This window comes from Ambystoma mexicanum, chromosome 2p (genome assembly GCF_040938575.1).
Source record: "Ambystoma mexicanum isolate Mex_15411 chromosome 2p, UKY_AmexF1_1, whole genome shotgun sequence".
NCBI lineage: Eukaryota > Metazoa > Chordata > Amphibia > Caudata > Ambystomatidae > Ambystoma > Ambystoma mexicanum.
Window position 1 is genome coordinate 431,905,335 of NC_090923.1, and position 24,624 is coordinate 431,929,958.

A 24,624-nucleotide genomic window follows, 5' to 3' on the forward strand; every position below is an offset into this window, starting at 1 on the left:
CCCACTCTCAGATGAAGCGGGTGACTGGCCAGGTGGCCTATAGATGCTGGCCATAGTCAGAGAGTGGCCAGGAGAGATAGAGAGCCTGCAGACGAAACATCCAAAGGAGGAGTAGGTCAGCGTAGGAATGAAAGAAGCAGGGACCCACTCCGGAAAGATCAGAGCTACTTCACCTCCAGGACGGTTAGTTCTGGGTTCAGAGAGGATCTTGTAGCCATCAGGGAGGAGAGTGTCAAAACCTGTGACAGAGCTGACCGTGAGCCATGTCCTAGGGAGAGCGAGGACATCGAGGTCAAGTTCTTCAAGGAGGTAGCAGATGCCAGAGGAGTGTTTGACATTGGAGTGACACTAGTGTGAGGGTTGAGAGTAGTGGCATGGAGCAGGTCACGACATTTGAAAGGCTTCCGTGGTGGGATACAGGCTAGAGGAACAACCTGTGGAAGAGATAGAAAGGCCTGGGAGTGGGCAGAGGTGGGAAAAGGAGGTGACATAGTAGCCTGAGAGTAGGAGGAGTGTGCCAGAGAGGCTGTGGAAGAACAAGGTGGTGGAGGAGCCACAGTGGTGCTAATAGGAGTAGCAGGAAAAGGAAGTAAGTTGATAAGATGCGGGAGACACCTATCGAAAAGGAGGAGATTGGGTTGAGGGCCCTAGACCAAGACAGTGCCATTCATATAGACATTAATGATGGTCTTGGAAGAGTGGAAGGGGGCCAAGAGGACCTCCCACCATGTACCACCATTAATGGGAGAGGAGGAAAAAGGAGAGAGAACAGAGACCATATGAGGGGTTCATAGGTCTGGAGAGGAAACAGCAAAGAGTATGTTGGTGAGTGTCTGTCTGGAGGAAACACTGATGTAGGCATCAGCAAAAGGGAGGCCTGTGTTGGAGACCAGGATGTCCCTCTTGAATGTCTTCCTTCCCGACTTAGTGAGAGGGATAGGATAGTAGATAGAGTAGCAGCTACAGAAGCTGGAGGAGACAGAAAGCACCATAGAGGGTACAAAGAGGAAGTAGGAGGAGGAGGGAGTGAAAGAGAGAAGAGGGATGCACATCCCAGTGCTGCACAGCATAGGATGTGCAGAGGGAGGGGGTCACACAGTAGGTTACACACAGAAGGAGCAGACAGGTACACTCAACAGTGCAAAGGTACTCCCAGCGGGGTGAGGACCTAGGGAATGGGAAGAGCTTAATGAGACACAGTTAACAGCACCACAGTTACCACAAAGCCAAACCAGATTTGACTTTCCTAAAAATAAGGGGAAAAGGCATAGTTTTTAAACACAGTAGCAATGCAAAACACCCAGATTCAACTTTCCTGAAAAGAGAGAAGAAGGCCTAGTTGTTAAACACAGCTGCAATGCAAAAAGAGTATGACTTTCCTGAGGAGATGTGAGGGCAGGTTAAACAATAGAATTTACTGAGATGCTTGTGTCTGGTGCGGTAAATGATTAGGAATGATTTGAGGGGGCAGTGAGGATGTGCAGTGAGTGTTGCCCCTCCTGACCACCTATCTGATTGGTCACAGCAGGTTGATGGCTGCAGGCTACTTGCTTCCCCGGTGGACACCGCCAGACACCATCTGTAGCTGCTTCACAGGAGCTGTTCGTAGCCTCTGAGTACTTCGCCATAAGGGCTGCAATGTTCAAAGGGCTTCCCTGCTGAGAACACATAAGAAGAGACAAATGCCCAATCAGGAGTCAGGAATAGAGGGAGGAGGAAGGGGACAATGAAAAACAAGGAAGCGGCCAGCTGTAATGGCCGCGAGGGGGCTGTGGCACAAAGTAATCAGGCCAGCAATATAGTTAAGGCAACACTCAGTGCTGGAGCCCCAGGTCAAGCACTAGCACTCACCTCGGCATCATTAGCAAGTTCATGAACAATGTAAGGGTGTGGATTATGGGTTAGTAGAAAAAAGGACAAGATGAAAGAGAGATATGATGAGAAGAATGGGACTGGATTTATGGGAATCAAGGTAGACGATATTGTTACAATTATACTACTAAACGGTGTGCTCAAAGTTGAATTAAAATTCAGCACTCCTATCAGAGTGTCAAAATCACTAATTCGAGTGTGGTGACATGTGATGGACAATTGTGGAGCCTGACTAGAGTAGCTTATTTCAGGGTATAGTCATGTAATGATGTGTATGTGGAAAGGGGGAGATGTGTTGCATTCACTTGTTACTGTTTGTGCATGGGTTGACTGGAATGGTGTGTTTGTTGCTGGGGGCTCTAGAAGGTGCGGCAAGGAAAGTGAGCTGGTTCAGAATGGAGGGGAATGGATGGGCATTTACAGTATCCAACTGTATTCAATAAATACACTAAGAAAAAAAACTGTGACTGCTGGTTCTTGAATGGTGAGTGAACAGTGACTGCAATACATAGCTGTGACATGATGCCATTTGGCAAGGCTGTGAAAGTCCTGACTTTTCTATTTATATGAACAACTACAATGATGTGGGTAGTTCTGTTTCTGAAAGGGGTGCCTGCTGATCAGACCCCTTCAATAAATAGCTTCATGCCAAAAGCATAGTGCATCAATGTGCCTTTGCTGCACCAGTCTCCTAACATCTGCAGCCCCTGGTCTCCAGTGGCACAGGGAAGGTTCAACGTCTCTGCCATTAGAGGTGGGGTCTTAACTTCTATACATCTGAATTGAAATGTAGAAATTGTTGCCCTTATCAGTCTTGTGTCATGTTAATCTCTACAAATAAGCCGTATCTATTCATGGTATAGTGATTGATAAGACCATGCACTTATTAATCCCAGAGAGCGGAAGGTGCACCTGGGAATGAGTTCCTTTTCTGTTGATGCTCTTTCCCTTCCAGGCCCTACTATTTCCAGTAGGACAAGGCAGATTATGGGCCTCATCACGAGTTGGGCAGTAGCCCTTAAATGCGGCAATAATGGCATTACTGCTGCATTAAAGAGTCTGCCCGATCACGATTCTGGCATGTTTACCCAGCTAAGAGCTGGGGTAAACATGCTGGAAAATGCCCATTTTGGGCACAATTACTGTCGGTGCTATTACCGCGCAGTAATTGCACCGAAAATTCCCCATTGATTCCAAAGGGAATGGGGAGTAACGGTTAGCACCCAACCCGTGATCCAGCTGTAATACCTCCAGAAGGGTGGGCATTAACTCAAATAAAGTTGGGTGGTATCCAACCCAGTTAGGTAATTACCAAACCATTACATGTGTTGTCCTTTGAAGATTGGTGTTTTGTTGTTGCCCTAAAAGATTTTAATAGATTCTTGTGGAATAGTTCACAGGAAACTGTTAGAAGCACCATACATCATTTTGGGTAGATATGGTGTTGCTAGGTTAAGCAGTGCCTGTCTGATGAGCTTTGACAAGTATGATCATGTTTTGTGGTCTGATGGTGCTGCTAGGTGTATGGTTCAGGGTATTCTTCCCATTTAGTGAACCCCCTATTAAGAGATGTGAGTAAACATTTTTAATTACTGTTGAATTCCAAGCTTTCCTCTGTGATGTTTGCAGTGATTTGCTGGACATTGGCCGACTGCTAAGCCATTACAGAGAGAGGAAAGACCACATGAAATCAGGCTTGGTTCTGCCCCAAAAGGGGAAGTCCAGCTGGAACTGCTAGGTCACATCCCCTCTGCACGAGACCTCAAGCATCCCCAGACATGTTTTGGCCTCATTGGGCATCATTATTAGGGGTATCTTGGATCTCTAGTCCTGGGAGGCACACAACCCACGTCTGGGAATAACCCGCCCCACTCGGGGTGACCAAAGCAAAAAAGAATTGATGGCTGGTAGGTTTAGAATTAATCGTAACCTCTGGCATCGCTCGGGGCAGGAGCCATAAATATGAGAGGCAAACAACTGTAATGGTGGGAGTCTGCTGTGGGTGGGGTCAATGTATGATTCACAGCTCTTGGGAGAGCTATGATCCTGTACAGGGAAAGAAAGGTTTGGGTTCTCCCAATGGTTTGAGAGTGGTGGCACATGTGTTGCTAATGGGTTATTCCTCTGACTGTGCCTGGCAGAAGAGAAGGGCAGAAGAGAAGAGCCAAGTGATGCTTGATTAGTAGAGCTGTGTCTACTCTGCAGCAAAGTACATTCAATAGTAAAGGCATATATTGTGTGTATTTCTAAAGCATCCTGGTGTACAGAGCAGACCCTGCCAGGCATCATACTGTGGATTTATGATGTGGTTGGTACATTGTGTATGTCTTCTATACAGAAAATACTAAGGCCATCTCTCAATAATAATCTGTTTATATTAAGTGCAATAGCATTTTGTGCAGATTCTTCCCTCCTGTAAGCACTGTAATTATAGTGGTTGTTATCAGCCAGTTTAATGGTACTGAAAATATTGATCAAAGAAATATGGAGGACTGAATCAACGCCGGGGAGATTCAAACATGTGAAGGAAGTGCAGCATTTTCCATGTCAAATGTGAGAGCGCAACCTATCCAGAGATGAGAATGTCTAGACGGTAAAATATACATACAGTCTATACAACCCAAATCCTGACAAGCTGAGCAACACATGTGCAGGGAAGAGACACAGACATAGTTCTAGCGTAGCTGGGTCAAGCACAGAACTCATGTACATTCCAGCAATAATAATTCAGAGTTAAGGATATGGCCGGTTTCAACACAATGTAAAGGTTTGCATTATAAAGAAAAAAGAAAATCTTCACTTTTTATGTTTTACACGCAGTTCATCACGCAACCATATTGGCCTCATTACGAGTTGGCCAGTATTCCGACGGTAAATCCGCAGAAATACCATCCAACTGAATTAGCATTAACCCCACTTTGTCTGGCGGAATTACCGCCAGATTAAAAGTGGTGGTGGCAGTGTAAATCCCCAGTTTTTATGAGTCCGTACCACTCTATAGGGCTTTTTATCGCACAGGCAATTCTGCTTATTTTGCTGATTTTTTGGTGGAGAGTTGGAGGATTCACCCTCAGCACGATGATGAAGATACATTTTCCACTCCACGGCCAAACTCATAGTATGGCGGAGTGGGAACATTGGCGGTAATTCTGTTACCAACAATTTCTTTCCGCTCCCCCATACTTGTAATGAGGCCCTATGTATTTGGGGGGGATATGTGGCAGGCCAAGATGAGGCATGTCCTCTCTGAAAAAGATCTTGAGGCATCTTCCCTTTATCCAGGAAACTTGAATATAGGTGTTTTGCAGTGCTGCTGTGTTCTGAAATGTAGTCTTTTTCCCACTATCGAGCAAGCTCAAATCTGGATGTTCTGCTTCTTCTGTTGTGATCTGAAATGTAGGCCTTTTTCCTCTACCCAGGAAGCTCAAATCTAGGTTTTTTGTATTTGCTGTGTTTTGCCTGGCTTGCTGGTAAGCCACCTGGTGAGTTTGTCATGCATTGCGCATTTTCTCCCTCCCTTGCTTTCCATCTCCCCTATCTTCTCTAACTGCTACTCTATCACCTATCCTATTTCTCTTTCAAAGACTGGAAGGAAAAGTTCAAGAAAGATTTGGTCTCCAATCTAAGCCTGACCATAGCTGACAACTATGTCAATGCTTATTCCAAGCATCCTCTTTGTTGTTTCATCTCCGGACATTTGTAATCCCCATATGATCTCAGTGCGCTCCCCTTTCTCTTCTTTGCCCATTAATGATAGAACCCGATGGGAAGTACTCTTGGAATATTTCCCATCCTCTAGGGGCATCATTAATGTCTACCAGAATGGCACTGTCATTGTACAGAGCTCTCAGTCCAACCTCCTCCTTCTTGATAGATGTCTATCATCTCTTATCAACTTCCTCCCTTCAACTGCCACTCCTCTTTCTGCCACCTCGCTGGGCCCTTCGCCACTACCGATGGTCGTACCACTTTCCTGCACCCCTCTTTGGAGGACCTTCAAAGGTGGCAAACAGCTCTGCTGTTAAACACTCCTCTGACATCTGCTACCTGCTTGAAGAATTCAGCCTTAATGCCTTCGCTCTCACCGAGAAGTGAGTCATGGCCAGCTCTGTCACTATTTTTGACACACTCCTCCCAGAGGGCTACAAGATCCTCTCTAAACCCAGGCCTAACAGGTATGGGGGCGGAGTGACCCTGATCATCCCTGAATGGGTCCCTGCTACTATAAAACCCATGCAGTCCTACCTGGTGACTCTCCAATCCTCTTGCTCATTCTTGCCACCATCTACAGGACTCCTGGTCCGGTCTCCCTCTTCCTCTCAGAGTGGTCTGACCTCACCTCTTCTCTCCTGGCCTCCACCTCCAACAGCTTCTCTTCCTCAGAGGCTTCAATATTCACCTTGACTCCCCTGATGCAGCTTCTGGTCTCTTCCACAGCCTATGTGCTTCTCTTTCCCTCAACATTCTTTCCTCTGGTCCGATGCAATGTGCCGGAAACACCTTGGATGCTCTCATCTCAGCAGACATCCCCATTTCCAACCCACTCACTACACCTCTCTCCTGGTCTGATCATGCTCTGCTGTCCTCTCACCTGGATCTCCTGGGTCCCCTGGCTAAGTATCTGCTCCCATTTCCAGTCTCCTTCTCCATCATTCAACCAATGAAGAGAGTGTCAGATGCTGATTTTGCCACCACTTTCATTCCCCCTCCCACTCTGACACTGCCCTTGCTAACCTTCACCTCACCATCTCCAACACTCTGGACATCCTTGCCCCTGTCATGAGGATCTGCATGAAGCCTGCCTCCAAGCACAGCACCTGGGATGATTCCGACCTAGCCTCTCTGAAAGCAAGTGCAGAGCTGCTGAGCGGACGTGGCAGGCTTCAAGCACATCCTCTGACACACTGGCCTGTCACTTGCTCCAAAGGCAATACAGACACTCCATCTACTCGAAGAAGAAAGTCTATATCCAATTACACATCTCCAGGGCCACTAACAACATGGCTGAACTGTTAAAAATCTGCAAGGAACTTGCCAAACCTACTGTAGTCTCCACTTCTCCTCTGCCATCCCTGACCCTCTGCACTGGCCTCTCACATCATAACCAAAACTCAGGACATCTTGTCCTCACTCTCCTCTACACTCCTCCCTTCTCCCTCACCCACTCACAGGCCTCCCTTGGCCCCCCCTCTCCCATTCACTCCTACTCTCCTGCTTCTTGCCCATATCACCCGATGAGGTATCTAGACAAGTCCTCTCTATGAAATCTTCCTCCAAACAGGTGCTCCCCTGCTCCTCAAGAACTATTAAGGACAACGTTGCCTCCCTTTCTCCAGCCTTGGCTGACTTCTGCTATCACTCCTTTGCCACTGGCTCATTCCTGCTACTCCTCAAGTACTCCCTTGTGCACCATCTCCTCAAAAAGCCTTTTTCTGACCCCTCCTGTCAAGCTAACTAACATCCTATCTCCATTACCCCCTTCCTGGGCAAACCCTCGGCAGAGCTGGCGCTCTCCCAGCTGATCCGCCACACTGAATCTATTGATTGCCTCCATGACCACCAGTCTAGCTTCAGAGAAACCAGAGGCATGGAAATTGCACTCCTGAACACTCGTGAAGACTTGCTCTCAAATCTTGATTCCACCTCTCCTTCCATTCTCATACTACTTGACCTTCCCTCTGCCTTTGATATGATCAATCATGCCACTCTTATAAATTGGCTCTGTGATACCCTTGGCATCACATACCTGGCACTGGACTGGATGACCTCATTCCTCTCTGACAGATCATGCCAGATTCAACTGTGCCCTTTTCTCTCCACCATCACACTCTCCACCTGTGGCATCTCTCAGGACTCTATCCTCGTGCTGTGGCTCTTTAACATCTACCTTTCCCCTCTAGCCAATTTCATCTTTGCCTTCTCTCCTCACTTGCAGTGTTATGTGGATGACACGCACCTGTCCTTCAAACTTCCCTCCATTGCCTACTCTTCTTCCTGTCTCATTCCTGACTGACTGCTATTTAGGAATGTTTGCTGCTAACAGTCTCAACCTTAATGCCAGTAAGACTGATATCCTTCTCATTGGGACACCAGCTCCCTCCTTCCCTCCTACTCTCTGGCCGCCCTCCATGTGCCCCTCTCCTCTACCTCCTTTGAGGCAAATAACCTTGATGTCATCTTCGACTCCTCTCTCTTCTTCGCTCCTCACACCACAGTCCCTCCCAAGAACACCCACTTTCAGCTGTACCTCCTCAGTGGCATTCTCCCTTTCCTCACCTTCCTGCAGAAGCTCAATGGGCCTCATTCCAAGTCCAGCAGTAATCCGCCGGTCCAACCGGTGGGTTGCCACCAGACTTTAACACTGTTTCCGCTGCATTAGATCCCGGTGCCATCAGGACATTACCAGTCCCAGCTGTGTGGGATATCGGGCGGTGGAAAGTGTTAGTCCCCATTACCACAGAGTTCCATAGGACTCTGTGGGAATGAGGACTCAGTCACACCGGCACAGTTAGCATCGGTGGCAGTGCTTCTGTGACAACTCTGCCTACCGGGGCTAATGTGCCCAGCAGTTCAGACCTGCTAGGCGCATCTGCTCCGGCAGGCAGTGTTGTAGTCTGCCGTTCTGGAAAGGGTGCTGATATGTTGCTACTGGCACCTTTGTTTGCGGACTGGCAGACTGGTAAGGAGGCCCAATGTCGCCAGAGCTTTGGTCCTCTCTAGGCTAGACCACTGCAACAGCCTCTTCCTCAATTCATCTAATCCTGAATCAGACTGCAAGACTTATCTTTGACCTCAAGCCCAGGGCCCGCATCTCCCCAGCCCTAAAATCTCTCCACTGTTGCTGGATCAAGTTCAGGACCCTCTGCATCATCCACAAGGCTTTCTGGGGCCTTGGACCTGCTACATCCACCACTCTCTCCCTAAATACTTCTCTGCTAGAGCCCTTCCGTCTTCTAGCTTCAACTCTCTGCAGATCAGACACTTCCCCGGGCAGAAAAGGGAGTAGATCTCTCTCTTCCACAGGAGTCTCTCTCTGGAATGGTCTCCTTGCCCCTCCTAGACTTGAAGCGGATCTCCTTAAGTTCTGGAAGCTTCTCAAGACCCTCCTTTTCCCTTCATCCTTCCCTCTCCCCCTCCCCTGCAAATGTCCCCCACTGCCACATTGACTAGCTGCCTGGTTCCTTCTGATTCCTACTGGGCACCAGGCCCTCCTCACTCAGTCTACCCCGATACCTCAATCTCCCCAGATCCCCCACCCCTCCATCTGCCCTTGCCCTACCGGGCTCCCTCCCGCTGCATTAGCCTGTATAAGCCTGCACCCCTATTGAGCGCATTCATCCCCTTCATGCCACATAGTATGTGGCGCTTCATTCCCCTGCACTCTCTGCATTCCCCTGGCACATGTCCACCTGGCCGCCCCTTAGTACTTGCCTAGCTCAGGGGCCCTCTTCCCTCCCACAACCCCCTATCCAGCACCTGCACTCTCTCCACTCCAACTTTCACTTACTTTCACTCCTTAGCATTAGCGCTTTTCATTTTGACTAGCACTTCCCCCCTCCTCTCCACTCCCCTGCACTTCTTGTTACTGCACTCACACGATCCGGTTGACAGAAGGCATAATAGGACAGCTTTTGTTTATTGTTCATCCCTGTTCCCTCCCCCTCCTCTTTTGTCTTGTTGCGCCTTGAATCACCATTTGCTGTATAGGCGCATTTTAAATACCCAATAAATAAAATACAATAAGAAGAATACAGGGGTGATAGGGAGAACTGATAATATCCTGGGCATGGTGATTGTAAAGTGTTTTGTTAGGTAGTCGTGTGGTCTGAGATTGGTTGTATTGATCACTTGCTATTTGTTATTTCTGTATACACGTGGAGCTTTCTAGGACCAAGTATTTTCTTTGCGAGCTTGATAGGATTCACTTAATGTGGTAAGATTGAGTGCTACAATTTTTATAGTGCGGACCTCCAAGTTAAACCCTGCCTTTACTCATTGATATGGTTCTCTTTCATAATAGCCATACTTTACTAATGACATTTAAGTTCTCAATGGTTGGCTCATGTGCAGTAATTGCTTCCTCTACACCCTGGAACCAAACATGCTTGTAAACAAAATGTGACTCTCTGCAACGTCAAACGCCTGCTTGAAAGGAGACGTTAATGGGCAATAGACAATTGGCTTCAGCGTGTAAAGAGCCTGTCATTCCAAAGCAGATTTATTAAGTACTCGACTTGAAAAACAGACTATTAACTGTCACATTGTTTTTGACAGAGGGCAACATTTTAGCACACTCCCGAAGTGTTTTGAACAGCTGTAATAGGCACACATTAAATCAGGAAATTCAGACAGATGGTTGATGGGTGAAATTCGGAACTCCATATTTGTACCAGTTCTACAGAATGCTCTCTAAATGATGATTATATATCAGATGTTTGAGGCAAAGTGATCCTGGAATGCTTGTGTGTATTTTGCACGAATATATTTTGTTTTAAAATGCATTGAACTAAATTAACATTTTGGCATCGTGTAAACAGAGCAGATAACATGGGATGTGTGTTATGTGCAGCATGACGAAATCAGGTGCAACATAGACCTGTGCCTGCGTTAGAGAGAACAGGATGAGCGCTGGTAATCTGGGGGCAGTGGACCCTATGCAACCATTGAAAGTCCCTACAAAGAGTCTTAAGGTCTTTGCCGAACTGCAATGGCATTAGGGCGGTGTTGGTCCCGACCAGGATGGTGTTACAATATGCTGGGGCACAGCAGAAAAGGACTGTTTCCTTGTCTTCTCCCTACATGCCACTTTTATTTCAAGCCTTGTGATGGTCTGGCTCCTTTAGGAGCATGTGCCATCAGAGGTGGTTAGTTTGGCAGCAAGGTACAGCAATGTACACACGATGGTTGCCTTGAAAGTGATGAAGGAGATTTTGAAGAGAATCCCAGTGTATGTCACGCAAAATGGTGGTGATGTGGTCCAATGTCTTGGGACCTGTCATGCTGCCTTAAAAAACATCCATTTTGCCATGACGGAAACCACGTATATGCTTTCAGCAACGTAATGTTGGATGGAACTATAAAGATATGCAAGACATTAAAAATCAAATTGTGTCACTTGTTTACTGACAACAGTGAATCATACTGAAACACATGCAACCCAAAATAATCATGAAAGCAGCTAGAAGACTGCATGCTGACAATGGGCCCTGGCAAGCTGGGTTATAATTTGCAATTCTCCACACATTTCAGAATACGGGCCAATGGAGTGAAGGAGAGGTTTAATTGTGGCATTCAACAGGCCTTGAACAAGTGCATGCTTACTTCTGGGAGACCTGGGCTGATCATGTACCTTTAGTAGTGAGAAGTGTGAACACGTTTTTTCCCCCAATCACAATGTAACAGTGTAACAATGTAACAGCACAAATCCAGATGAATGGATTCATGGCACCGCCCTGTATATGCGTGATCTACATAATCCCTCCAGTTTCAGGAATGAATCAGAAGCAGTTACCGGTTCGCAAAGAAAAACATTTTGACTGAGGAACATACCCGAAAACAAGGCGATTGGGTGACAGAGAAGAGTAACGATTGAACAGGATTTGATCCTTAACACAGACCAAAGCTTCAATTAATCTGTTATGTGGGCCCTTGAAGGTTGGTCTTACCACCAAAACAGTGAACACGCCAAGTAGCCTTAGATAAGCGAAAACCTAATCTAGCTGTTCTCTCTCGAATGCCTTATGGAGATCCTATTTCCCTTGATGTATATGAAGAACAGGAGGTGGCAATAGGACAGCTAATAATAAGTGAGGTAGACAGACAAGGGCTGCACCTGAAAAACATAGAACGTGGTTTAAGTAGTCTTCAAACCATGACATGCACAGTTTGCCTGTTTTGTTCCAAATAGAGGGGAGTCTGTGTCACCACAGTAGCATCTCCCTTGGCAGGAGCTGGTTTTTGACTCAAGCTGATCTACACATTGAACAAGCATGGTTAATCTGATGCCACTGATACCAGTGGATGTTGGAGAAGAGCCATAATTACTATAGAAGAAACAACGATATATCCTTACACCCTGATTTGGAAAAAGAGAAGGGGCGTTTTTTTTAACTCATCCTATGGGGATGGGATATGCCTTAATGGCACAGGTCAAAGTGGCGGTAACAGTAATTGATTTTGAAGGCAATTCTGTAGATTCACTGCTGAATTACCTCCATTCTCGTAATGGGGCCCGATTACCATAAACTCTCATTTAAGCAAAACTTTCATAACCTGGCGAGCAATTACAGGAGTGTCTTACAACCTCATGTGCATGTAAGTAAACATACATGGTATACAGTGGCGATAAGAATTGCGTGTTGTAGATTCCTATCACAGCTCCCTATCCATTCAAGACCTGTCTCACCTGGCAACACCTTGATTTTCCTATGATGTCCGTTAAAATTCTTCATTTGTGTATCTGACACTTTTCAAGCAGATTCAGCTCATATGATCAATTTGATCACAAACATGCTGTGTCATGCAGATTCCACACCTGATGCTATTGGTGCCATGCTCAACAGCTCACCTATAAAGGGGGTTGACTGTTTTTTGAGCATGGTGACAGGATGGGCACCTCATGCTCCAGGCATCACATAGAATGTTCTGATTGGGTAAATATTCTAACTTGCTGTAGTCCTGTCACCAGCTTTCTACACTCTAGTTATGGTTGTGACTTTGGTGTTAGTAATTTTGGTCACTAAGCACTGAGGAATGGAAACTGTGCACAGGTTCAACAAGCCAGCTCATCACCTCAGCTTGCTCAGATGGTTTTAAATTGCTGCAACTTCCATATTGTGCTTTTTCTAGTAGTTTTCAGCAAATTCAAAACTGTGTGTGCTTTTTGAACTATCCGATTCTTTCGGCTAGTAGGCCGCTCAGTGAATAGCTTGTGCCTGGACTATTTCCACCTATCCCTTTACTCCCCACTCTACAACCACCATGTGTCTTTCCATCTCTCCTATCTGCTTTATCTGCTATTCTATTACCTATCCTGCCTCTCTCACGAAGCCTGGAAGAAAAAAGTTCAAGAAAGAGCTCCTTTACTCCAATCCTGGCTTACCGATCGCGGACACTTTTGTCAGTGCTCATTCCAGACAAAGTGTCACTGATATCCTCTCTTCTGTCCCCTATCCAGACCTTTGGACTCTGCATCTGATCTCCACTCTCTCCGCTTCCTCTTCCTCACCCATTTATGGTGGCACTAAATAGGAAGTTCACTTGGCAGTGTTCTCATCTATCATGGCTCAGGGTCCTTAATCTAATCTCCTCCTTTTGACGGGTGCCTGCCATCAGAGCATCAACTTTCCACCCGCTCCTGCTATCCCTCCTTCCTGTCTCTCAGCACCTCCTTCCCCTCCTCTGATGGTTGCAACACTTCCATGTACCCCACATCGGAAAACCTTCAAGCGTGGTGACCGGCTTCACTTAGCCACACTTAAAGCTTGTTCTTCTTTCAAACACTCTTACAACATCTGCCTCCTCCTTGAAAACTTTGATCTTGACATCCTCGCTCTCACCGAGACATGATTCAATGCCAGCTCAGTCATTGCATTTGACTCCCTTCTCCCTGACGGCTACAAGATCATCTCAAAGCCCCATCCCAACCGTGCTGGTGGTGGAGTAGCATAGACCATCTCTGATTGAGTTCCTTCTTCCCTTATTCCCACCCAGCCCTACCCCTCCTTTGAAAGCCTGGTCTGCAAGCTTGGCATCTCTTCTACTTCCTCTTTGATCATTTGATCATTGACACTTTCTACAGGCCCCTGTGACCTATCGCCTCTTTCCTTTCAGAATGGGATGAATTTTCCTCCTCTCTCCTGACTTCCACCTCTAAACTCCTCCTTCTGGGTGACTTCAACATACACTTTGATTCTTCCCTTCATTCATTCTGAACTTTTGCCCTCTACCCCTCTCTCCACCCCACTCACCTGGTCTGACCACTCCCTCCTCTCACCCACCTGGAACCTCTCCGTCCTCTGACTGAAGCTCCCCCAGCTCTGCCAGCCATGTTTGTAGACATCCATCCAATGAAACGTGTCAGTTGCTGCATTTGCTTCCACCTTCACCCCCCCCCACTCCTCCCACTACAGACTCTCAACAATCTCCATCTTTCTATCACTCTAGATATATTTGCCCCATGTCAAGGGGTTCCCCCCTTCTCACCTGGTTCCGGTGTTTGCCGGTGTCTTCGATCGCTGCCTTCTTACGAACGCTCCTGGTCTTGAACAGTGCTGCTCGAGTCTCGTCTGGTTCCAGGTTGTGTTTAGTTCCGGGAACGCAGAGTCCAGGATTCCGGGCGTCTTGGAAAGCTAGTAATGCTCGGAATCAGGAAGGGGGAAGGTTCAGGAGCGGGTAATAGCACTGGGACAAAGGAAACAATACCGCGAGCTACAAACACACGTCTGAAGCTACTCTGCAATAGCATTGAGATGCGCAGAGCTGGAGAAGGCGTGGCCTATAAATAGATCACGCCGCGTTCAGCGCATGTAGCGAGCAAGGGCTTCAGCTCTGGGCGGCCATGTTGGAAGTAGTACGGAATGTAAGCCCCGTTGAGACAAGGACCAGGAGGTCCAAAAGGGGCGTGATCTGAAGTTCATGACAGCATGCCTCCTCCGAAGGCCTTTTCCTCCAGGTTTGCCCGGGTGTATTAGGTGAAATCTTCTGAGCAACCGAAGAGCCTTGATATTTGAAACAGGTTCCCAGGTTCTTTAGCTAGGAGTATATCCTTTCCACTCCACTAGGTATTGAAGATGGCCCTGCTTATACCTGGAGTCACAAATCCGAGACAACTCATATTCCAGTTGGCTGTCAACCAGTAGAGGAGGAGGTCTACTGGATTTTCGAGAGGATTGGATGTAAGGTTTCAATAGGGATGTGTGAAAAACTGGATGAATTATTTTCCAGGAGTCAGGTAGCTTGATTCGATATGAGACAGGATTGATAATCTCCTTGATGGGAAATGGACCATAGTAGCAGGGAGCCAGCTTGTTTGGTCACAAGTGTCGGGGAAGAAGTTTTGATGACAACCACACTCGGTCACCGACCGTATAGGAAGGACCTGGTCTTCTCTTGAAATCTGTATACCTCTTGGTCTGTAATCTGGCTTTCTCCAAGTGTTCTTTAGCCTCCCGGTGAATGTTGATAAGAGTTTCGATCCAGGAATCAGTACTGGTGTAGGGTAAGGAAGAACCGAGGGTAAAACCGATGGATGGAACCCCTGACTACAATAAAAGGGGCTGGTCGGGGGCGTGGCTTGGCGCCGATGGCGAGCGGTAGCTGATCCGCCGAGCTCCGGCCGAGACGCCGTTTCCTGATCCTTTTTCTCCGGCTCGCGTGCGACCCCGACTTCTGAAAAGGAACGAGCGGTTGGGCGAAGCAGCCCTGCACCTGAATAGTTGTTGGGCCCACCAAATTGGACCCCCCTGAGACTCCGGTGGCCCTGAATCGGTTCTCCCCCCCTCCCGTTCTTACTGGATCCAAGATGGCGCCCCGCACAGCATAGCGGTGCCTGCGAGGGGTACCCCCTCCCCCAACGGATTCCAGGGCCTGGCGGGGAGAGGCAGCAGCAAAAGAGAGGCTCCGCTCTTCTAGAGACCACCTCTACGGACCACACCATCACACACGGGGGCAGACCACAGCTCACGGCCCGATATTTGGCCAGGTGAAGGGCCCCACCAGTAATCTCACAAGTGAACTAACTTTTGAGGCCTAAAACACCCGCAACCATCGCCCCAAGATGGCCGCCAAGAACAAGACCAGAGCCGCCACCATGGACTCCTTTGTTTCCACCAGGGCGAAGACCCCCACTCAATCCAAGGCCAGCTCCTCTGAAGTTGCCCAGTCGAGCGAAGAGGTGGCGGCCGATAACCACTCTCAGATACTTGATGCTATAGCCTCGCTAAAGACGCATATAGACTCCAAGATCGACGAATTCAAAGTCGATATTCAACTGATCCGCCAAGACGCTCGCAACTTAACGGAGAGGGTCGCGACCGTTGAACAGTCGGCAGAGGAAGCCTCCACGGCCATCACAGCCATAAAGTCCGAAGTTGTCCTCCTGAAGAGGAAAGTCACCTTTTTGGAGGAAAAGGCGGAGGAGGCCGAAGGTCGGGCCAGACGGAGCAACATCAGGATCCTGGGGGTCCCGGAGGGGAACGAGGGAGTAAATACCACATCCTTCGTCGAAACCCTTCTGCTACAAGAAATAGGGGCCGGCAAATTGACCCAGGGATTCTCTGTCGAAAGGGCCCACAGATCCCTTCAGAGGCGCCCTCCCCCCGGATCGCACCCCAGACCCATAATCGCTAAGATACTGAACTTTCAGGACAGAGAAACTATCTTACGGCGATCCAGGGAGGGGGGCCCCATCGAGCGAGGAGACTCCAAAATCTCCATTTATCCGGACTACACGCAGAAGGTACAAAGAGAGCGGCACTCATTTGTCCCGATAAAAGCCCGGCTCCGACAACTGAACCTAAAATATAGACTACTTTATCCATCGCGCCTCAGGGTTGTCTACAAGGAGAGAGTGGTATTTCTCGAGAACCCAGATGCGGCCAACATGTGGCTTGAGGATAATAACCTGGCGGATGGCAAGGACAACTCACAGACTGAGACCTAACCCCCCAGCGACCCCCATGTAAGAAACATCGCACGTGAGACCGGAATACAGAAGATAATCCAACTACAGTTTTTTCACTTGGAAACGGCCTCGTTCGGCTCTGCCGCCAGGCCCTTGCCCCACCCCCAGCGTAGTATTTACCCGGTCTGGGCACCCGCCTGACCCAGCTCGCGCCCGACTCCCGGATGGGCTCCGACGGCTCGAGAGCGCCTGAGCACCGCGACAATGTTGTAGTTGCTGGGCGCACCAGTTTAAGTTTTGTTGTTAGTTTTATTAGTTGTACAGTCTTCATGCCTCTTTTGCCAACGCAGACCGAGATGGGTCTGGGACATGACACCGATGAACGAAATGCAGTGGTATCCCCCCTGCAGCCCACCCGAACAAGACTAAAGTGGAGTCGGACCCCAGAGTCCCACACCAAATCTGAAACTCGAACCGGATGGCAGCACAGCTTACTGTAATGACCTGGAATGTGCGGGGCATGGGCTCATAACTCAGGCGCAATCGTATACAGTCCTACCTCAGGAGGAAGAAAATCTCCATTGCACTCCTTCAAGAGACTCACCTCACGACGGAGGCCATGTCTAAAATTGCAGACCGATGGGCTGGGACTGTTAGAGGGTCCCCCTACTCTAAATACGCCAGAGGGGTGCTAATATGGATAAGCCCGGACGTCCCCTTCCAGATGGAGGGAAGTGAACAAGATAAAGAAGGGAGATTCACAGCGATTTGGGGCACATTGGAACAAACCCCAGTCTGCTTCATCAACTCTTACTTCCCTCATCACGGGATATCGGCGTACCTCGCCACATTGATAACGAAGCTGACTCGGTACCGGGACCGCACCTTCATATGGGGAGGGGACTTCAACTGTGTTGCTGACACGAGTGCAGACAGATCGCTGCCCCCCCCACGCCCGTGCAGCCTCACATCCGGTGCCTTGAGGGAAACTCTGGAGCAACTCAACTTAGTGGACATCTGGAGGGAACACCATCCGACCGACAGGTCCTACTCCCACTACTCAGCTCCACACGGAGTTCACACAAGAATTGACTATCTGTTCATCAATAAGGAACTTACCCCACACATAGCAACCACAGAATACCTGGGGCGGACGATCTCCGACCACTCCCCACTGACCATGTTATGGCAAATGAGAGGCCCCAGACCCCCGATCCCCATGTGGAGGATGCCGACCGCGGCACTTGCGGACCTCGAGTTCAGGGAAACCCTTGCCGAAAAATTGGAAGAATACTTGGAGAACAACATCGGTTCGGTCCCCTCCTGGGGCACATTATGGGAAGCAATGAAGGTGGTGACCAGAGGCGAAATCATATCGAGAGCCGGCGGAACTCGCAGGCAGTTGCGGAGAACCCTGGAAGCACAGGAAGCTGAGATCTCCCGACTGGAGTCCACATGCGACAACTCTATGGAGACAGAGACCAAGCTGAAGGAAGCCCGCACAGAATGTCAGCAGGCATGGGAAAGACTGGAAAAATTTGATTTCGCCACGCACACCGCCAGATCTCATAAAGAATCGGACAAACCGGGAAGACTACTAGCATGGCTCTGCAAACGGGAACACCCCAAACATCTCCCAGTGGAGATACGGGACGCTAATGGGTCATCCCACTCGACTCAGCTAGGGATCAATGAAGCCTTTGCTAAATTCTACACAGAACTGTATACCCACAAGACCCAGATTCCTGCTGCAGACATCATAGACACACTCGAGGAGATAGAACTTCCCCACATCTCGCTCGAGCAGAGAGAGGAGCTGGAAACCGAGATCACTCTTGAGGACGTTCAAGGGGCAATCAGGTCCCTCTCCAACAACAAAGCCCCTGGCAGTGACGGCCTCCCACCTGAGTTCTATAAAGCGTATGAGTCCATCCTTGCCCCAGTTCTCCACGAGGTCTACCAGGAGGCATACACGGATGGGATTCTCCCCAACACCATGAAGGAAACCATAATAGTCCCCATGCTCAAGCCACACAAATCGCCCACCGACTGTGAGTCCTATCGCCCTCTGGCTATGCTAAACTACGATGCCAAGATCCTCACATCCATATTGGCCCGCAAGCTAGCCAGGGTGGTGGGTTCCATCGTTCACGAAGATCAGAACGGATTCGTTCCTGGGCGCAACACCACTGCTAACCTCCGGAGGTTGCAGCATGTAATGGCCGAAACATATGACAGGGACGAGGACCTGGCGGTGTTGTCGCTCGACGCCATCAAGGCCTTCGACTCCATATTCTGGGAGTGGATCAGGGAGGTCCTGAGAAGATTTGGCTTTGGAGGGGGCTTCATCAGGTGGGTTGAGGTCCTCTACAATTCCCCGACGGCGAGAGTAAGAACGGGAAGAGTGGTTTCAGCGGCTTGGGATATACAAAGGGGAACAAGGCAGGGCTGCCCGTTATCACCCATGCTGTACATACTGGGCCTGGAACCGATTGCATTATACTTCAGGCAGCAGCTTTTCGATGCTGGCATTAAGGTGGGCAATGCACACCACATAATATCCTTGTATGCAGACGACGTCCTTCTTTACCTAAGCTCCCCCGAAGTTAACGCGCCAACCGCGTTGGAGATACTGGACAACTATGCGAAGTACTCAGGGATCCGCTTTAGTAGGAATAAGTCCTCTGCCTTCCCCTTGGCGGGCTTACGCAACATTCCGGAAAACAATCTCCCAGAGATAGGAATAAGCTGGCAACTGGTCCAGTTCCGTTATTTGGGGATCAACATAAGCCACACCCCGCTACTCATGCATGAACACAACACCGAGGCCGCCATCACGAGTCTCCGAAGTTCTATAAAGTTTTGGTCCAAGCTCCCATTGGCCATGGTGGGCAGGGCAGCGATTGTCAAGATGATCGTACTCCCCCGATTCCTGTATTTCTTCGTAAACATTTGCCATTACATTAGACCGTCCTTCTTCAAGAAGCTGGAGGCCATCATCAGGGACTTCCTTTGGGGCCCACACAGGCATAAACTGTCGCTGTCCGTCCTCTCTCTCCCACACAAAGAAGGCGGAATAAAGTTACCGGATCTCCAGTTGTACTACCTGGCTGCCCAGCTGAGTCACATAACGAGATGGCTCTCGGATGAGCCTTCAGCAGAGACCGAACTGCTGAGGCAACCCTTGGACAATGTGATCCCCAAGGAGATCCTATGGCACCCTACATGGCAACCCCCGGTCCCCTCCATGGTGATTGACCTGGGAAGAAAGATATGGGCCAGGTCCTGCTGCATCAGGCGAATACGACACCCATACTCTCCGGACAATCCCATCCTAGCAGACACCTGTCGAACGGTTGCAGACATCTCTACGGCAAGGAGGTGGGAAGAGGCCGGCATTTACACATGGAGCGACATGTATGAGGAGGGAGAATTCAGGGATTTCGAATCTCTTAAGGCTGCCGATGGAATTCCCCCGGGCCAGTTCCTCTGGTACCATCGCCTCAAACAAACTGCTAAGAAACAATGGACCGGATGGCCGGAGGAGCCCTCCCCTGACCCTCTGCTACAAGAGATGCATGACCTCTCGGACGGCTGGAGACCTGTCTCCAGGCTTTACAGCAGACTATGTGATAAAACCAACCCTAAATGCGAAGATCTGAGGACAAAATGGGAGGCGGACCTTGAGACCCCGATTTCAGATAAAGAATGGGAAAGAGCGCTGATATTTCCCAAAAAAGTATCCAGGAACACCAGGTTTGGCCAGATCCAATTGAACGTTCTTTACAGGACATACATGACCCCACATAGGGTTGCCTCCTTCAATAAGACATCCTCCCCTGCATGCCCCTGGTGCGGGAATGATAAAGCAGATGTGATTCACATGTTCTGGACCTGCACCAAGGCGATGGCACTGTGGTCCAAGGCCAAACAGACCTGCATGGACGCCGGAATGACAAGATACGAATGGACTCCTGGCGAGTGCCTCCTGGGGACCTACCCCAGACCTAGCAAATCCAAGCACGCTGTTAAATTAATGGACATCTCATGTATCCTGGCTAAAAGAACAATAGCGATGGCCTGGAAGACGCCGTCGGGCCCCAGGCAAGAGAGATGGCTCAAAGAACTCGAGAGATGGACAACAGCTGAAACCAGGGCCTGGCAGGAAGGAATCACGAACAGTGGCGAAACCGAAGGTGGCACTTTGGAATCATGGAAGGCCCTCCTCAGAGACATACGCTTCAGCGCTGACTACAAACCCCCCTGAAGTCCCACACCACTGCATTGACACTGCTCGGATGCCGGCATTGGTGGAACCACCCCTGTGTTTGACCCCTCTTGCTTCCTGAAACTTTGGGTCATTGCCCCTAACCCACCCGTCCACTGTAAGTTTGCTACAACATGAAGACTGTTGTTGATTTGTTTGTTCCCCCCCCCCTGTTTCCCCCTCACCGTCTCTTCCCCAGTTCAAACCACTGTTGATTTCTTGTTGTATTGCACGTTTTCTTTTTCTTTTTTCTATCAAAACCAATAAAATACGTTTTAAAAAAATAAAAGGGGCTGGTCTGTAGCGCTGAGTGTTCGGAGTTGCTGTAAGCGAATTCCGCAACGGGTATCAGGAGAGACCAGTCATCCTGGACCTTGGTGGCGAAACATCGGAGATATTGTTCCAGGGTCTGGTAAGCACGTTCTGTGGCTCTGTTGGTTTGGGGGTGATATCCTAAAGAGAGGGCACGTTGGATTCCTAGGACTCGACAGAGGTGTTTCCAGAATTGTGAAATGTATTGGGGACCCCGGTCAGATATGATCTTGGAAGGAAGCCCATGTAGTCGGAATATGTGTTCCAGAAATATTACAGCTAGCTCTGAAAAGGAGGGTAGTTTCATCAGTGGCGTAAAATTGGTCATATGGGTGAATAAATCTATGGTGACCATGATGGTAGTATATCCTCGGGAAGGTGGTAACTCCACTATGAAGTCTGTAGCAATGATTTCCCATGGTTTACAGGGTAGAGTGGGCTGTAGAAGAAGAGCCGCTAGTCTTTTGTTATCATGTTTATTTTGGGCACAGGTCATACAAGCCTGGATGTATTGCTGTACGTCAGACTTCATTTTAGGCCACCAGAACCTCTAAGACGGAGGGTGTTGGGGATACGTCGGTGCCCGTAATGGAGTGTGTCATGACAAAGGTTTATTATTATCTGCTGTAACTTCCGTGTAGGAATGAGTAGTGCATTTTCCTTGAATAAGTAGCCTTCCTTGGCTCTTAATTTCCAGTGGTTTCTTGTTGAGATGTCCTTCCATATTTCGGAGGATTGGGTTTACGATCGGACTTCTTACAGGAGATCAACTGCTTGGGCTATGAAGATCGTGGGGGAAAACATTTTAGGAAATGCCTTATCTTCAGTGGTCACATAGTCAGGACGGCGAGACAAGGTGTCAGCGATCAGGTTCTGTGATCCAGGGACATGAGTCATGTGGAACGGATACTGGGCAAAAAAGTAGGCCCAACGTGCCTGACGACTGTTCCTGCACTCCAGTGACTGTAGAATCTGAAGGTTTTGATGATCAGTACGGACGTGGACAGGATGTCGAGCTCCCAGAAGTAGGTGTTGCCATTAAGTGAAGGCTTGGCGAATGGCTAACAGTTCCTTTTCCAGGACGGAGTAGTGTGTTTCACTCGGAGTTAAGGTTCTTGAAAGATAAGCAACGGGGTGTTCCAAATCGTCCTCCATTTTCTGCTTCAACACTGCTCCTATACCGTAATTAGTGGCATCCGTTTCCACTAAAAAGGGTCAACTTGTATCGGGTTGAGCCAAAATGGGAGCTTGTGTAAACTCGGTCTTCAAACGCTGGAATGCAGTTTCTTGTAATGTTGACCAGACAAATGGGGTATCCTTCTTTAGCAGAGCCACTATAGGTTGTACAATCTCAGAAAAGGTGGCTATGAACTTTCGGTAGAAATTGGCTAGTCCTAGGAAGGATTGGATTTGTTTCACGGACGTGGGAGTAAGCCATGCGAGAATGCCCTTTACTTTTGAAGGGTCCATGCCAAACCCCTCTGGACTAAGGAGAAATCCCAGATAGTGCACAGAGGTAACGTGAAACAAACATTTTTCAGGCTTGGCTAAGAGGTGATGTTCCCGGAGTCTTTGTAGAACTGCCTTAACATGTCCTTCATGCTTCAGAGGGTCCTTGGAAAAAATCAATATGTCGTCCAGATAGACAATGACGAAGAGAAACAACATGTCAGAGAACACCCTATCCATAAAACGTTGGAATACTGCTGGGGCATTGGCTAGTCCAAAGGGCATGACCAGGTACTCGTAGTGGCCAAAGGGTGTTCTAAAGGCAGTCTTCCATTCATCTCCTTCCCGGATATGGATCAAATGGTAGGCACCCCTGAGATCCAATTTGGTGAATATTACTGCACCTCTCACTGCTTCTAGGATATCCGATATCAAGGGTAGTGGGTATCGGTCCTTAAGAGTGCATTGATTTAGGCCACGATACTCGAGGCAAGGTCTAAGTTCCTTGGTGTCTTTCTTAGGAACAAAGAAAAATGATGCGCCTGCTGGTGACTTTGAAGGTCTTATGGTACCGTTTTCAAGGTTTGTATCCAGATATTCTTTGAGGACCTCTTTCTCAGGTTTGGAAAGGATAAACATCCTACCGAAAGGGATCACTGCCGAGGTTTCTGTTTCAATTGCGCAGTCTTCGGGTCTGTGTGGAGGTAAAGGCTGGACTATGGCAGTGGAAAAGACATTGGCGAATCCTTGGTAGGCCTCCGGAACCTGTATTATATTGGAAACCATGAGTGGAGTTTCTTGCTCCTTAGGTGGTTCCTCAGGGGGTGTTAAAGGAAGTTCCAGGGAGAGACAATGAGACATACAAATCTCTGAGCCTAGGAATAGTGATCCTGCTGTCCAGTTTATATGCGGATTGTGTTTTTGTAACCAGGGCATACCCAATACCATTGGGTAGTGGGCGGACTTAATGATATTGAATCTGATTAGCTCTTGATGGTGGTTTATTGAGAGCTGGATTTCCTTGGTCTGTAGGCTTATGGGCCCTGAACTGAGGGGTCTTCCATCGATGGCTTCCACAGGCTACATGGTGCTTCGTGCCTCATATGGGATTTGATGACTGACAACCCATTCCTGATCTATGAAGGTTCCCATAGCTCCACAGTCAACCAAGGCCAGAATGGGGCAGATCTTACTCTTCGAGGGTGAAAGAAATGCCTGGAGAACGACCAGTCTGTTTTGTCCAAGAGAGTTCAAGGATGGAATTGATGTGGAGCAAACATCTCTCTCCCGAATCTCTGCTCCATTTAAGATCAGGAGCTGGCGTTTCCCGAACGCCGAGGAGGTGCCAGAGGACATTCCCTGACCAAATGTTTGTCTGAGCACAATACATACACAAACCTGTATGGATCCTTCTCAACCTTTCTTGAGGTGATATGGGTCCACGAAATGGTTCCAATTTGCATGGGTTCAGGTTCTGGGGCTGGGCTTGGGTTTGCGTCCGTTCTGTCTGTGCTCTCAAAGGACGTCTTGGGTGGGTTTCCCTTGGATTTCTTCTTTTCAGCCTTCCTTTCCTGGATGCGAAAGTCTATTTGCAAGGCCAGGTCCATTAGTGCTTGGAATGAATTTGGTCGAGCCACCCTGGCCAGTTCATCCTTGATCTCATTGTTCAGGCCTCTCCTTGAACAGGGTAAAACTAGCCTCAGAGGACCAGTCTGCTTCCTTAGCCAATTGTTTAAATCTGGTCACATAAGTGAGCATATCTTGGGAGCCCTGTTGAAAGTCCAGCAAGCGTTCTTGGGCAGTATAGACCTGCTCTGGACGGTCAAACATGCCTTTAAGGGCCTGTATGGAACCCATCATAGTCATCTATGAGGGCATCGCCAGAGTTAACAAGGGGAGTTGCCCAAGTTAAGGCGTTGCCGGAAAGGTGGGATATGATGAAACCCACCTTAGCCCTAGGAGTCAAGAAATAATAGGGCTTACAGGTGAAGTGGACCAGGCATGAATCCACGAATCCGCGAAATGTTTTTGCCGATCCATCATACTTGTCAACAATACCGCCCAACAGGGCACTCTCCTTTGTAGAGGAATCCAGGGATAA